The sequence below is a fragment of the Rhamphochromis sp. 'chilingali' genome (genome assembly GCF_963969265.1).
Source record: "Rhamphochromis sp. 'chilingali' genome assembly, chromosome: 21".
In the NCBI taxonomy this organism is placed as follows: Eukaryota; Metazoa; Chordata; class Actinopteri; order Cichliformes; family Cichlidae; genus Rhamphochromis; species Rhamphochromis sp. 'chilingali'.
The window spans coordinates 2,747,622-2,763,899 of record NC_137949.1 but is presented as its reverse complement, the minus strand read 5'-3'; the positions used below and the strand labels follow the sequence as shown (position 1 = coordinate 2,763,899).

Here is a 16,278-nt window from a genome sequence, read left to right as displayed (position 1 = left end):
TCACATGGTAGGATTTGTAAAGAATTTATTCGTAAATCAGGGTGGAAAATAAGTATTTGGTCAATAACAAAAATACAACTCAATACTTTGTAACATAACCTTTGTTGGCAATAACAGAGGTCAAACGTTTACTATAGGTCTTTACCAGGTTTGCACACTCAGTAGCTGGTATTTTGGCCCATTCCTCCATGCAGATCTTCTCGAGAGCAGTGATGTTTTGGGGCTGTCGCCGAGCAACACGGACTTTCAACTCCCGCCACAGATTTTCTATGGGGTTGAGGTCTGGAGACTGGCTAGGCCACTCCAGGACTTTCAAATGCTTCTTACGGAGCCACTCCTTTGTTGCCCGGGCGGTGCGTTTTGGATCATTGTCATGTTGGAAGACCCAGCCTCGTTTCATCTTCAAAGTTCTCACTGATGGAAGGAGGTTTTGGCTCAAAATCTCACGATACATGGCCCCATTCATTCTGTCCTTAACACGGATCAGTCGTCCTGTCCCCTTGGCAGAAAAACAGCCCCATAGCATGATGTTTCCACCCCCATGCTTCACAGTAGGTATGGTGTTCTTGGGATGCAACTCAGTATTCTTCGTCCTCCAAACACGACGAGTTGAGTTTATACCAAAAAGTTCTACTTTGGTTTCATCTGACCACATGACATTCTCCCAATCCTCTGCTGTATCATCCATGTGCTCTCTGGCAAACTTCAGACGGGCCTGGACATGCACTGGCTTCAGCAGCGGAACACGTCTGGCACTGCGGGATTTGATTCCCTGCCGTTGTAGTGTGTTACTGATGGTGACCTTTGTTACTTTGGTCCCAGCTCTCTGCAGGTCATTCACCAGGTCCCCCCGTGTGGTTCTGGGATCTTTGCTCACCGTTCTCATGATCATTTTGACCCCACGGGATGAGATCTTGCGTGGAGCCCCAGATCGAGGGAGATTATCAGTGGTCTTGTATGTCTTCCATTTTCTGATGATTGCTCCTACAGTTGATTTTTTCACACCAAGCTGCTTGCCTATTGTAGATTCACTCTTCCCAGTCTGGTGCAGGTCTACAATACTTTTCCTGGTGTCCTTCGAAAGCTCTTTGGTCTTGGCCATGGCGGAGTTTGGAGTCTGACTGTTTGAGGCTGTGGACAGGTGTCTTTCATACAGATGATGAGTTCAAACAGGTGCCATTCATACAGGTAACGAGTGGGGGACAGAAAAGCGTCTTACAGAAGACGTTACAGGTCTGTGAGAGCCAGAGATTTTCCTTGTTTGAGGTGACCAAATACTTATTTTCCACCCTGATTTACGAATAAATTCTTTACAAATCCTACCATGTGGATTCATGGATTTTTTTTTCACATTCTGTCTCTCACAGTTGAAGTGTACCTCTGGTGCAAATTACTGACCTCTGTCATCATTTTAAGTGGGGGAACTTGCACAATCGGTGGCTGACTAAATACTTTTTTGCCCCACTGTATTTAAAAATTAGATCATATTATATCGATGCAAATTTCTTTTGGAAGACCAGATCACAGCTAACAGCAAAAGCTGAGCTAGCAAACCTCAACACCTCCCCTAAATATGGACTGAAGTCAAATCTTCAGTATCACTACACTAATCACTGTCACTCCCTCCCTCAGTTACTTGCCATATACAAGCAGTGACCTTACATCAGGACAAGCAAGCCAAACACTGCTCGTCAAGTGAAATCCTAAAATTTAACATCAATTATAACCAAATCAGAAGTGAAGCACCATTTTTTTTCAATTACTGTGGCCACAGTTAGCTTTTGTCTTTGGAAGCACATTTAAGTGTGTTTGACTTGAATCTACTGGAAACTCTTGCATTTATTGTTTTTATAGGTGTGTCCATGCCCCGTTTACCATCTTAATATTTTTTGATTTTCCTATAGATATAGACAGTTAATACACAATGCTCAACTCTTTTAAGTCAGCTCTGTTATCTTCTGCTTCTAAATTCAGGTAAAATAGAGGTTATTGTACTTGGCCCTAAAAAATATGTTTATACACCACTTTGCATTTAATCGTTACTTATTATTAATATCTGTCTCTCTTCCACAGCATGCTTGTTCTGTCTTCCTCACTTCACCCCAAATCGGTCATGGCAGATGGCCGCCACTCTCTGAGCCTTGTTCTGCCAAAGTTTTCTTCCTGTTAAAAGGGAGTTTTTTTCTTCCCACTGTCCCCAAGCACTTGCTCACAGGGAGTTATCTGATTGTTGGGGTTTTTCTGTCTTCTCTGTATCATCGCAGCGCCTTGAAGCAACTGTGATTTGGTTCTATATAAATAAAACTGAATTACATTTTTGTTATCAATATTTTAATATACAGTGAAAAAATTCCCAGCACTTCACTTGTACCACGTTTTGTCATATTACAGCCTTATTCCAAAGTACACCACATTGCCAAAGGTATTCATGTTTGCAGACAAGCTAGTTCCTGGTGACCATACAGGAGCAGTAATGATAGCCAGAGGCCTCAGGAAAGCACTTGCATGACTGTGTGGGGTCATCTAATGTGTGTCACTACGGTATAACGTCAGGTAAGGCCTATAAAACAACTGGAGCACTGTTATTACTTTCCGGATGCACTGCATAGTACTTATTTCAGTTGAAATGTGGCCTGTTTTTTGAGTAAATCTGTGTTTTTAGAGATATGTAGAAAAGTAATCACACACCACAGTACACAAGTGTACTATATTACACATCTCCAACTACTGCATAAGCTTTGCTGAAAATACCAAGTGCTATAATTTAAGGGCACTTACAAACTCTTTGCTATAGGACAAACACTGGCATAAGAATCACAGAGTACAGGGGGACACTAACAGCACTATGTAAATAAAACATTTTTCCAAAGAAAAAATAAATTTTCCAAAATGATGTAACAACTGTAACGACGGAGTGCAGATCATCATCCTATTATATCCACTAATTTCAGACAACTTTTAACATCACATTTGACTAGAATACTATAGGAGTTCATGGTCAGCTCAGTTACTTCAACGTGTCCAAGTCGTGTGGCTGAAAAACAATGAGGTATAATGCTTGTAGCTGTGAGAGACCAAGAACAGTGTATTATGTGTACACACGGGCTGATATAATATTTAGTAGCTTTAAACTTATAATACATAATAAATCTATTAATTTAGTCACAGAGTGCTTATGAAACTGGAAGAGATCAATTACAACACTCTTCCTCATAGTAAAAGAAGAAAAAGGAGATGGCACATAACAGTTGGGGGTTAGATATTGTGAGCTGATAATTGTGCCCCATAAGTGACCAATCAACCACTGTCATGGTTATTTTTTCACATTTCTGATTTACTCATTCTTGTCTGGATCCCAGGCAGCACGGTGGCACGGTGGTCAGCACTGTTGCCGCACAGCAAGAAGGTCCTGAGTTCAATTCCACCATCAGGCCGGGGTCTTTCTGTGTGGAGTTTGCATGTTCTCCCCGTGTTTGCGTGGGTTCCCTCCGGGTACTCCGGCTTCTTCCCAAAGACATGCACTTTGTGGGGATAGGTTAATTGGATAATCCAAATTGTCACTAGGTGTGAATGAATGTGAGTGTGAATGGTTGTCTGTCCCTGTGTGTTGGCCCTGTGACAGACTGGCGACCTGTCCAGGGTGTACCCCGCCTCTCGCCCTACAGACAGCTGGGATAGGCTCCAGTGCCCCCCGCGACCCTGAAAAGGATAAGCGGTAGCGAATGGATGGATTGCCTGGATCCCTTCACTTCTTACCGTTATTCATCCTTCAACTCTTTTGCATTAGGTTTACTTTAGAGTGGAGTTGTTAAGTGTGAATGTGATGGACAGGGTTTTTGACACAGTTACAAAATGTATACGTTTACTCTATGTGGGTGTGTGTATGTGCTTGTTCAGTAACATGTATGTATAATGGTATGCATATAACATAAGTCTATTGTGAGCTAGCATCGTCTACAGCTCTCTATTGTTGAGATAGGTGGGAAAGTGTATTACCTGTCATCACATCTTCAGAGAAGGTAAAAGGTCTTAACATCCAGCCTTTTAGGTTAAAATACAGAGTGCTAAAACAGAGTTTATCTATACATGCTCTTGCTAATAATAAATCATCTTTATTCTTAGTTAACAATATAATGAAAGTAGAAGTCTGATTAATATTTTGAACGAGAAATGCATTTTAAATAATGACAGCGTCTGTTTTAATGCTTTAAGGGATTTTGTGTGCACCGACATGACCTTGGCAGATTAGTATCGTGATCAATATACTCAATACTTGTACATGAATAGTAAAAAGAAGAATTATTCTTATGGACAATGTCAGTACTGCAGACATCCACGGCACTCTACACTGTCACACTGTTGTGTCTTGTGTAAATGTTTTCAGGTTCTCAGAACATTGCACTTCTCTTTTTCTCATGCCCATTTATACCAGTTGTTGTCACTCTTACAAATAGAAGTTGTCATGAAATTCTCTGTTAATAAAGTCTGCAATGCGATCAGCTGTGGCCAAGGCATAGTGACAAATGAATGTCCTTCACCTGAGAAATAAAAGGCTATACAACATTCTACAGTAAAATTCTGAGCACCTGAATCTAAATGTGAGCATAAACCACAAAACTTCCATCACAAAGTGGAGGGCCTTTTTTGTTTCAGCTTTTTGTGCACTTGGCAGTTTACTAGGGTATGACATGGGGTGTGAAATGTTAATGGCTTGTCAATGACATAACCGTTCCAAGATTTGAGAGTAGGAGATGGTGCAACAGCTTAAACTTGTGATTTCTTTGTGGAGGGAACAGTTTGTTTCAAATTTTGTTACTTCAATGCTGATGTGGAGGTTTGTCTGAGTGTTGGTGACCTTGTGCTGTGTCCACTGAGGTTGAGGAAACGTGGTTAGGAGACAGGAGGTAACTTTTAGGGCTATTTAACCTTATCCCTTAGTGACTCAATGGAGGAAACGTCTGGAGGAAAAGTTGCTTAAAAAGTGTTGCCAATGCTTATCTACACTGAAAGCAAGTCAAGCCCCCTCAACCCCCTCATTGAGATCATTAACAAGACTGGCTATGGATATTGTCTATGGAATAGTGCAATCATTAGCCACCTCCTCTACATTGATGGCACCAAGCTGTATGCCAGGAGTGACCAAGATATCAATTTACTGATGCATACCACTAGAATCTACAGCAATGAGCTGGGATAATAAAGTGTCCAAAGGAGGAAACAGAAGCCACTGACATCAAGACACAGAAGCTCCTCACCATGCATGGAGGGTTTCACCCCAAGTCCAGCACCCTGAGACTATACGCTAAGCAGAAGGAAGGAGGCTTAAAACTAGTGAATGTCACAACCACTATCCAGGATTAAACAACAAAGATCCATGAGGGAGAGTACCTGAGCTTGAAGGTTAAAGACCGACCGACTACAGGGCAAGGGGGGAATTATATACACGCATTCACGCACACACATATATATAAATCAACTCCACACTATGTGCCTATATTTTAATTAAACAACAAACAAAAAAAAAAACAATACAATGACAAAGTTCAGGCATGCTCATGGGTGTTGGTTGCCACAACAACAAAGAGACAACTGCAAATACTGATTGGTTTTGTTGTATACATGCTGTATTTCCTTACCAAAGCATTTCAGTACAGTACAACATTCATGTTGTATTACATGCCTCAGTGCAACATGGAGGCATGTAAGGCAGATTGCAATCACATAACTATATTCATCATTATGACAGATCTGGGGCATTACAGTGCTAGCCAGTGGTTCCCTAATGAGCATAGGAGTGGCAGTAACTAGGAGACTACTTCCATTAATACTCTTGCCTTATGTGCCAAAAAATAGCTCAATTTCTGCCAACCCTACTGTTCCATCCATTCTCCCTACCCCTCTTGAGCAAGAAAGGTTATGTTTTCTCCATGTTTTTTATCTGGTATACTCTTGAACATCAACCGGCATAGACGCGCAGCTCCACCGTCTCCTTTTCATGCTTTGTTTCTCCAAAACATGAAATGGTAATCCATTCCTGCATGCAGAAATTGCATTACCAGCAGAGGGAGATAATGTATTTAAAGCCCCGAAGTCAGTAGTGAGCAAAAAACATAGCAAGTACATTTGAGGGTCCTTAATCGTCAGAATCGATTAATCTAGGCAGCTAATATGTGTGTGCATGTAAATGTGTTGATAATGTCTGTGATTATTTTCCTGTTGGCCACCTCCATCTGTTGTTACTGCAGATTACTGCAACTTCTACATATGTGTATATTTTATGTTTTAGAAAGGCAAAGTGGGAAATGGACACGGTGGACCATAATAGCGTCCACTGTTTGTAACAGAAGCAGGAATTTCTCTGTCCATCTACTGTTAAATTTTACATTTTACAGGATTCAGGATGTGTTAAAACCCAAATTGCTGTGTATCAAGTGTATCCCCACATGCTTGCTATTAAAAGCCATTTTAGTCTTATAATTGTTTTCTCACAAACACATCTATGTTTATGTTGTCTATTAACTTGCAGTTGTTTACAAAAATCAATTCATTATAAAAATCTCAAATAACTATGAGAAAAACTGAATGTTCACCTGCGCATGTTCTTTTCCCACTGTTATTCTTGTATATGTACTGCTGTGTGCTGTGGTGCATGGGGAAGCTGTACTCTCTCAGAGATAACAGTACATTAAAAAAAAGAGTGACCTGAAACCAAGAGGAGAAAAATCATTCTTTATTTTAAAACAAGATTGATATAATCATCGATTAAAACAACAACAAATACAGCAAATCATATTCAAGTAATAAATATTTTTTCTTACAAACAAAGCCCAAAATACTGGCAAATATAGTGTTCGCTTCATAAGCTTGAAACACTCAGGGATATGAGTCTTATGGTCAGGGTGCTGCCTTAGTGCAAAGTTTTCAGGCTGAATTATCCTGAGATGCCTGAGCTGGCAGAGTTAAGAGAGAGAAAGAAAATGTTAGACATACCAGTGTAGACCTGGACGGGTAAATGCATCAGGAGATAAGGTGTGATTTCTAACAACCAATTTGAATGATGTAAATGAATTAGTTGTTGATGGTAAACAGTGTGCCATCAGTTACTATGAATTTGTGTGCTCAATATACACTAAAAAAAGAGTGTGTGGTAACATACGTAATACAGCTGTATAAAACTGCTTTATTAGATGATTCTTCTTTTCAGAGCTGGTGTCATATTTTAAACTTACCTTGTCGTTTTAGTCTCATTCTGAGTCCTCCGCCTTCCCTCTGTTTCTGTCATCAGCTGAGCTGTAACGTCACACAGATGCTAACAGTCAACTGTATACAAAACTTCTCAAAAATACTGTTTTTTTTATTTAAAGCCATATATCAGAAAAATAGCTATCAGTTTCCCTGATTGTTGTGCAGTTATCATACCAGTTTGTACATAGCAGAGGATAAATGACTTTAAACAGACCAGACAGCTTAATTCCTCAATGCTATATTTAGCTAATATTTCACTTGGTCAACACAGCAAAAAATCACAACTGAAAGCTTTTCTTTCTGATTTCATAACATTTAAAAAACCCGAGCTCAAACTTCTTACCTTCTAAAAGTGCATCTGAAACTTCGGTGCTGGCACAGCTGTTACTAACTTCCAGGAACTATTTGCGAGGCTCCATGATCCACCATTGCTGTAAAAAATGGTCCATTGGAGTGAATGGAGATGACAAGACTGTAGTTTCAACAGCTTTGCTATGTATGGCTTTCTGCATTTGAACTGAAACAATGCTGCCCCTTAATCGCCTGGCTGGTGTTTCAGTGCCTGTAACTTCTTATAACTAAAGTACCTGGACCTTTCACCCAGGAACATAAGAAAATGTTTTTTCAGATTGCTGGGTAGCTATTTTGACATATTTGACTTTTTTTTTTTTAAAAATAAGACAGAAAGAAAAAGAAAAGAGAGAAAGAAGGAAGCTGTGTACTTTAAAGTAAGCAAACAGATTTTACTTATCTACCTGTATGTTTATGTTTAGTCCTGTTAAGCCACATCTGTAAGCTGTCACTTCTATTTGTTTTTAACTCACTCAGATCTTTATTGCTTTATAATGAGTCTTTTGACAATATTTTAACCGACCAGTTAATAAAACATTATTAACCAGTTATTAAGTTATTTCTTTCAATACTTTTCCAAATAATTTTGGAATGAGAAAAAGATAGAGAGGGAGATAACTAAGTTCTCAAAAGGCAGATGCCATGTAAAGGTAAATGCACTGGTCCTTGAATAGCACCTTTTTTTTTTTTACTGTACTTGAGCACTCAAATCACTACATACAACACAGCTCATTCACCCATTCTTACAAGCACTTGTATGTATGCAGGCAGCACAATGGCACAGTGGTTAGCACTGTTGCCTCACAGACAAAGACATGCACTTTGTGGGGATGGGTTAATTGAAAAGTCTAAATTGCCCATAGGAGTGAATGTGAGTGCGAATGGTTGTCTGTCCCTGCGACAGACTGGCAACCTGTCCAGGGTGTACCCCGCCTCCCGCCCTATGACAGCTGGGATAGACTCCAGCATCCCCCTGCGACCCTGAAAAGGATAAGCGGAAGCAAATGGATGGATGGATGATAGATGCATCAGAGAGCCACTTGGGATTCAGTATCTTGTCAAATTAAACTTGAATGCAACAAACCTTCTGATTAGTAGATAATCTACTTCCTGAGCTACAACCACCCCTATGTACTATAATACTGCTGTAATACAACATTACTTTTTAGTACATTTAAATTTGCTATATTTGTCCTTCAAAACATTTTAAAATGAAGAAAGAATCTACTGCTGGCATAAGACCCGTTCATTGCTGCCCTTAAAACCACACTGTGGTTAAATGACAAATTACCGAATGATGCGAGTTACTTTTAAAATGACAACGCACTTCCTGTATCTCAAGATTTAATTCTGTTAACAAACAAACCACAAGAGAAAACTTCTGAAATAAAAATGTTACCTGCCAAATTACTTTTAATGAGTCATACAAACAAAGCAGAACAACAAATAAAAGCATTTAAACCAAGACTATCCTAAATTTAGAGTCTCAGTGAGCATGCAAAGTTCTGTTGGTCAAAGATGTTTGGACATTTGTAGACACCTACCTCTCCTTTTTGCTGCGGTCTTGGCCAACACCGTATTACACACTCAATACCATTTTTAATACTGCAGAGAAAATTCTGACCCCATCCTGCAAAACCACAAGTGACAGTGAAGAAGTCACATTAAGTTTACTTCTTACTTCTTCTTCTTTAATTAATTTTCCCAATTATTTAAATAAATATTTAAGATTAAGTTCACAAATTATTGTGATAATTATTATTTAGATAAATATAATTATTTACATAATTCCTTTAGAACTTAACAAAGGGTAAAACTGTAAAATTCCTTTAAATTTTAATAATTAAATGCATCTGTCTGGAGCAGTGCTATGCATTTCTGATCTGTCAGGAAGCGTGGGATGAGGCAAATACAGCACTCAGAACCCAGCAGACTAAAGTGAAAACTAACCTTTAATAAAGTTGTATACAGATGTCAATGATACAGTAAAACACAGGTTCGCAGAGGGAAAAAAATCCAGCAAACACTAAATTTCTCCAGACTACAGGGATTATATGACAGAAGGTTCACAAACAATGTGAAAAAAAAAAATCCAAAGAAAATAGGTTCTAAATACACACAAGGGAATTAAGGTAAGTAGAGATGGGAAATAAAGTACAGCTAAAACTAATTAACACAGTGATACAAATGGAAGAAAACTGAATGCAACATACAACAACAGACAGTTGACTAACAAAATAAAATAGGAAGGGAGAAACAATCATTTCAAACAGGGAGGAACGGACTACAGATTGAATAATAATAAGGGCTGCACATATGCATTTCGGAATAAAAACACTGTGGTATAATAGCTAGCTAATGCTACTGAATTTAGGTTAGAAATACTTGCCTTGCAGATGCACTACGTTCCGTGGTGCCCACTGCTGACTGTGAATGGTCCTTTTTTCTCACTCTAAACTCACTATTGTTACTTTTATAAAAACATTTTTAAAATGTTCCCCCGTTCATGCTGCTTATCTGAAAAAACGCTATAAGATGACACTAAATTATATTGTATTTTTAATAATGCGAGCCTGTAATTTTGCAGGCATCTTATATGTATTGCTCAAACTCAATAAACTTGCAGATTCATTAAGAATAATATAGAATATGCATGCTATTGCAATAGTATTAGAAAGGCAATGCATTTCTATTATTATTACTTAATAGAAAATAATATAATAATACTATATTATTTTAAGATAGGCAAGTAAAATTAAATACACCATTTGTGATATTACCATACCTTTTAACAGTTTACTAATTCTTGCAGATATTATGTCCTAATGATCGTAGCGTATGTATATATGTATGTTTGTATATTCCCCATCTCCTTTTAGACTAGTTGACCAAGCTTGATGAAACTTTGCTTAAACAATGCCTAAAGCAATGTGAATGCCAACATCTATATGACGTATATAAGTATTTCATACACATCACAAAAATATATTTGACAGCTCAACTGAGCACCAAATGGAATACCATAGTATAAAGAGGAACGTCAGAATACAGAATGAAATTTCAGATTGGAGTAGTGCCCCAATAATATGTATCATAGCATCATACTATAATGATTTATATGCAAGTTCTTTAAACTTAAGATGAAGAAAAACTACAATATCTACAGTTACGCCATTATAAATAAGGATAAGTTGAGTTCATGGAGTTTTGTGATTTCTTTGTGTTGTAATTGTAACCCAGTGAGTTTACACGACTCAGTAATGCACTACAACATTGTTATTGTTAATTGTGATTCATCATTACTCTGTTAATCACTGAGTTGAGCTAAAGTAAATCAATAATAAAATATAAATAATATAAATATAAAAATAAAACTCCAGAGAGTATATTTGACACCCCTACTGGTTAGGAAGGAACAAGCCCCGCCTTCCCCTGCTCTGTACGGTAGTGATGGGATTTCTGGCTCTTTTTAGAGAACCGGCTCTTTCGGCTCGGCTCACTAAAAAGAGTTTTGTTGTGTTTTGTTGCTTTAATTAATTAATTTTCAACAACAATATAAAATTATGCACAAAAGGAATTAGTAATGTAAAAAAACGTGGTTTTCTTTATGTATTGTTGAGCTAGTTAATAGGTATGCCCTCATTGTCATCTGTTGTGATTTTATTTTGAAAGGATGCTTCCTGTTATGCTGCGGAGTATACACGAGAGTTCAATAAACAAAGTCACCTTTTGGTGTGAATGTTCCGGTAAAAGCCGATGGCCCACGTGTGATTATTCCTCCGTCTAGACAATAAGTATCTTTAATATTCATGCAGATTCTGCTGGAAGACCCGTCTCTGCTAACAGGTTATGGGCCCAGGAAAATATTGAAGCTACGCCAGGGGAAAGTTTACCACCAGAAAAGTCGCAAGGTACAGCGTGTTCGGTGAGGACTAGCATGCTAAGTTAGCACCATGAGTAAGCGTGCAGGTGAACCCAGTGGCCGATGGGTAAGGTTGGTTTTTGACGGAGACGAGAAGAATTATGAACTGTGGGAGACAAGTTTTTTGGGACATCTTAGATTACAAGGTCTGAAAGACACAATATTTAAAAGTGATGACGAAGATGAGGACGACGAAGATAAGAATGCCCAGGCCTATGCAGAGAGAAAGAAGCTGCCGATGATGGACGCGAGGCACTGAAAATTTTACGAGACTATTATGCGGGAAAAGGTAAACCAAGAATTATCAGCCTTTATCAGCCTTTATCAGAGAAGTCAGAGAACTGACTTCTCTGAAGAAAGCAAGCAGTGAAAGCGTCACCGAGTACATCATACGCGCAGAGACATTTATTACAGCCCTGAGAAATGCTGGAGAGACACTTAGTGATGGTCTGCTTGTAGCGATGGTGTTAAAATGTTTACCAGAAGCATTTAAACCTTTTTCTCTTCACATTACGCAAAGTGAATCAGAAATCAAGTTTGCGGAATTTAAAACAAAACTCCGCAGCTAACAACAAGAACAAGAGGATAACATCATGAAGGCGAGAGTGCAACCCAACGTGAGACCCGCAGCAGCTGCTAGTGATCACAGGAGAGACATGTCAGACATAGTCTGTTTTAAGTGTGGCCAGCGGGGACACAAGGCCAGAGCATGCCGCTACAAACAGTGGTGCGGTCACTGTAGAAGCAACACCCATCGAGAGTCAACTTGCAGGAGACGACAACGGAATGATGAAGCGCGCACAGCCTCGGAGGAGGGCGGCAACGCAGAGAGCGACGACGCCTATGTCTTCCGGATGAGCGATGACTACGCGGTATGAGGTGCCGTAAGGGACATTATTACTGAAACACTCTCACACACACTACTGAAATTTTAGCTCTCACACACACTACTGAAATTTTAGCTCTCACACACACTACTGAAACGCTCTCACACACACTACTGAAACGCTCTCATACACACTACTGAAACGCTCTCACACACACTACTGAAACGCTCTCACACACACTACTGAAACGCTCTCACACACACTACTGAAACGCTCTCACACACACTACTGAAACGCTCTCACACACACTACTGAAACGCTCTCACACACCTAACTGAAACACTCTCACACACACTACTGAAATTTTAGCTCTCACACACACTACTGAAATTTTAGCTCTCACACACACTACTGAAACGCTCTCACACACACTACTGAAACGCTCTCATACACACTACTGAAACGCTCTCACACACACTACTGAAACGCTCTCACACACACTACTGAAACGCTCTCACACACACTACTGAAACGCTCTCACACACACTACTGAAACGCTCTCACACACACAACTGAAACGCTCTCACACACACTACTGAAACGCTCTCACACACACAACTGAAACGCTCTCACACACCTAACTGAAACGCTCTCACACACACTACTGAAACGCTCTCACACACACAACTGAAACGCTCTCACACACACAACTGAAACGCTCTCACACACCTAACTGAAACGCTCTCACACACACTACTGAAACGCTCTCACACACCTAACTGAAACGCTCTCACACACCTAACTGAAACGCTCTCACACACACTACTGAAACGCTCTCACACACCTAACTGAAACGCTCTCACACACACAACTGAAACGCTCTCACACACCTAACTGAAACGCTCTCACACACACTACTGAAACGCTCTCACACACACTACTGAAACGCTCTCACACACACTACTGAAACGCTCTCACACACCTAACTGAAACGCTCTCACACACACAACTGAAACGCTCTCACACACACTACTGAAACGCTCTCACACACACTACTGAAACGCTCTCACACACCTAACTGAAACGCTCTCACACACACAACTGAAACGCTCTCACACACACTACTGAAATTTTAGCTCTCACACACACTACTGAAACGCTCTCACACACACTACTGAAACGCTCTCACACACACTACTGAAATGCTCTCACACACACTACTGAAATTTTAGCTCTCACACACACCACTGAAACCAGAGGCATTTCTGCTGAACAGGAAGTTGTTTCCTGACAAGGAAACTGATGGAAAAAGTGGTATATTTCAAAACACTACAAGGATTTCTACTCAGCAACCTGCTAGTACAGCAGTCCCCAACCTTTTTTGCGCCACGTAAACGATATAAAAATAAAAAAACGATAAATACCATGAAAACCATAAATAGAAATGTGTTCGAATTTTTGTGGAGGAATAAAACCCATTACATAGAAAGATCTCAGCTTGTGAAGGGATACAATAAAGGTGGTATCAAAACTCCAGAATTGGAATTTATGGTTGGCACCCTTAGAATTAAATGGTTAAAATCTTGTCTGTCACAGCCAGACTCTACTTAGCTCCACATCCCATGATTCTTGTTTAATAAAATAGTATACAGGATTAGACTTTATTTTGAAATGTGATTTTGCGGCAAATAAAATCCCCATAAAGATATCAAACTTTCCAAAACAGACGTTGCATTTTTGGGAAAATGAGATTTTCAACTTCTCCCCATAATTCAACCTTATGGAATAATAGGGTAATAACACTTAATCAAAAATCAATTTTCAAGAGTGACTGGTTTGAACAAAAATATTATATTCATAACAGATTTGTTGGATGATAACGGTGTCATTCTAAGTTACACAGACTTTTCAGAAAAATATTGTCTAAACTGTTCTCAAAGAGAATATAACAAATTTTGTGAACTGGTCCCACTGCCTCTGCTTCATTTGATTAAAATTTTTATGATATACAATAATTTCTCATCAGTGCTCCCAAATTTATTGCTAGGGCAATGTCAGCTGTTTGATAAAAATGCAATAAGAAATTTGTTAGTAGTTTCTTCAAAGACAAAATATTTCATAGTTACAACAGAATGGTTACATGGCATGGTTCTAATTTAGTTATTTCATATACACTGGATAAAGCATACTAAAAATTTATGAAATAGCCTATTCTACCTAAAGTTAAAGAAACACACTTTAAACAAAACTAATACTGTGGCAGAATTTCTAAAAAAAAGAGATTTGGCTTTGAGGTGGATCAGTGTTCTTTTTGAACTGATGAAAATGAAACCCTAGAACATCTTTTTTTTTCCTATGCCCTATCACACAATGTATTTGGTGCAACTTAAAAAATTGGATTTCCCTAAATATTAATGATGTGCCACTGTTTGAATTACATCATAATTTTTTTTTATATGGATCATCTAGCATTGGATGTCTCAGACATTATTAACATCATCATACTTTTGAGTAAATATCATATCCATTGTGTTAAATGGAGGAACGCTAAGCCTTCTCTCCCTGGTTTTATTGATGATTTTAAGATATTTTTCTTTGCTAAAAAAGACAAAAAGCACATATGCCAAAAAAATAACCAGGATAATGCACGTCTCCCGCTATTCTAAACTTTGACTTATGCTGAGGCTAATATATTGTTAAGTAATGCAGCTGTCTCACTAAGGTCCAGAATCGATTTGTTCCACGATTCGATTCAATTCAATTCGATTTGATTATGGGGAATTTTGACAGTCAGAAATATTATAATTCAGATCAGGACATTTACATATTTTTGTATTTAAAAAAAGGAAGCTGACACACGCAAGACTTTATCAAAGGTGTGAGCATCACAGCAGATGCCTTTGTGTCAAAGTAGCTGAAGATAAAACAAAGAAAAACATGAAGGTGATTTTCCTGGCCTGGGATTTTATAAAAAATATTCTGCAGTACATCAAAAACGAAAGAAAACCATTAATCAACATATGAACGTTACCTCTGACGTTACAGCGGTTTTATTAGGTTTTCTTTTCGGAAGTATGTAAAATGAAAAAAAAAAAAAAACAGCGGCCGACTGCGCTGTAAACAACAGTAGACTTGTGCATAACAAGCAAGCGAATAATACAGAAAACAGATTTTTAGACGGGAAACTGTTCTTGAAGTACAGAGAGAAAGAGAGAGAGAGGGCTGTGCATGACGTGCGATTTTATCGTGGTGGAAGCAAAACAGTGAGGGAATTCATGACGATGTTTATGTGAAGCGCAGTTTGGATCTTCTTTTGCTGCTGGTTCAGTCAATATTGTTTGGAGAGAGATAAAACTAACAGCTTTAGAATCGGCGCAAAAACGGCGTGAAAACAAAGCGCGGACCCGCCGACAGATCAGAGTCAGCGAGCTGTCGGCTTTCAGCCCCGACCGTGTCCGTGCTGTCGGGTGAGAAAGGCGACATCTCACTGATTCTGATCCGCGGGTCCGCGCTGTGTGTTTACGTCTTTGTGCAGAAGCCGTGTACCTGCTCTCATTTACTGTCTTAGCTGTTTGGTGGTTGTTGAAATTTTGTGAGGTTTCACCTGAGATTCTGGCATTTCGGGTAAAATAAATTTATATTAAAAAATCGATTCAGGATTTTAATGAATCGATTTCACGTTATCCAAGCCAGAATCGATTTTAATCAATAAATCGATTATAAAAACCCACCCCTAACTAACAGGTTGCTGAGTAGACATCTGTGTAGTGGTTTGTTTGAAATCTAACACTTTTTCTTTCAGTTTCCTTGTCAAGAATTAACTTCCTGTTTAACTGAAATGCCTTCCTGTTCAACTGAAATGACTTGGTTTTTCAGTAGTGTGTGTGAGAGCTAAAATTTCAGTAGTGTGTGTGAGAGCGTTTCAGTAGTGTG

The 16,278-nt window shown here is 38.9% G+C and overlaps 1 protein-coding gene and 1 long non-coding RNA gene across 2 annotated transcripts in view; both read right to left on the bottom strand.

The window, feature by feature from the left end:
* The window catches only part of bach2a (BTB and CNC homology 1, basic leucine zipper transcription factor 2a), a 69,397-nt gene that overhangs the window by 13,100 nt on the left and 40,019 nt on the right, over positions 1 to 16,278 (bottom strand). The gene's annotated exons all lie outside the window — the stretch shown is intronic.
* LOC308389515 lies at positions 5,745 to 9,179 on the bottom strand. Its single transcript, XR_013970290.1, has 4 exons — positions 9,141 to 9,179; positions 7,589 to 7,676; positions 7,230 to 7,290; positions 5,745 to 6,950 (listed from the first exon to the last, which is right to left on the bottom strand). It is a non-coding gene; the product is annotated as an uncharacterized lncRNA (long non-coding RNA).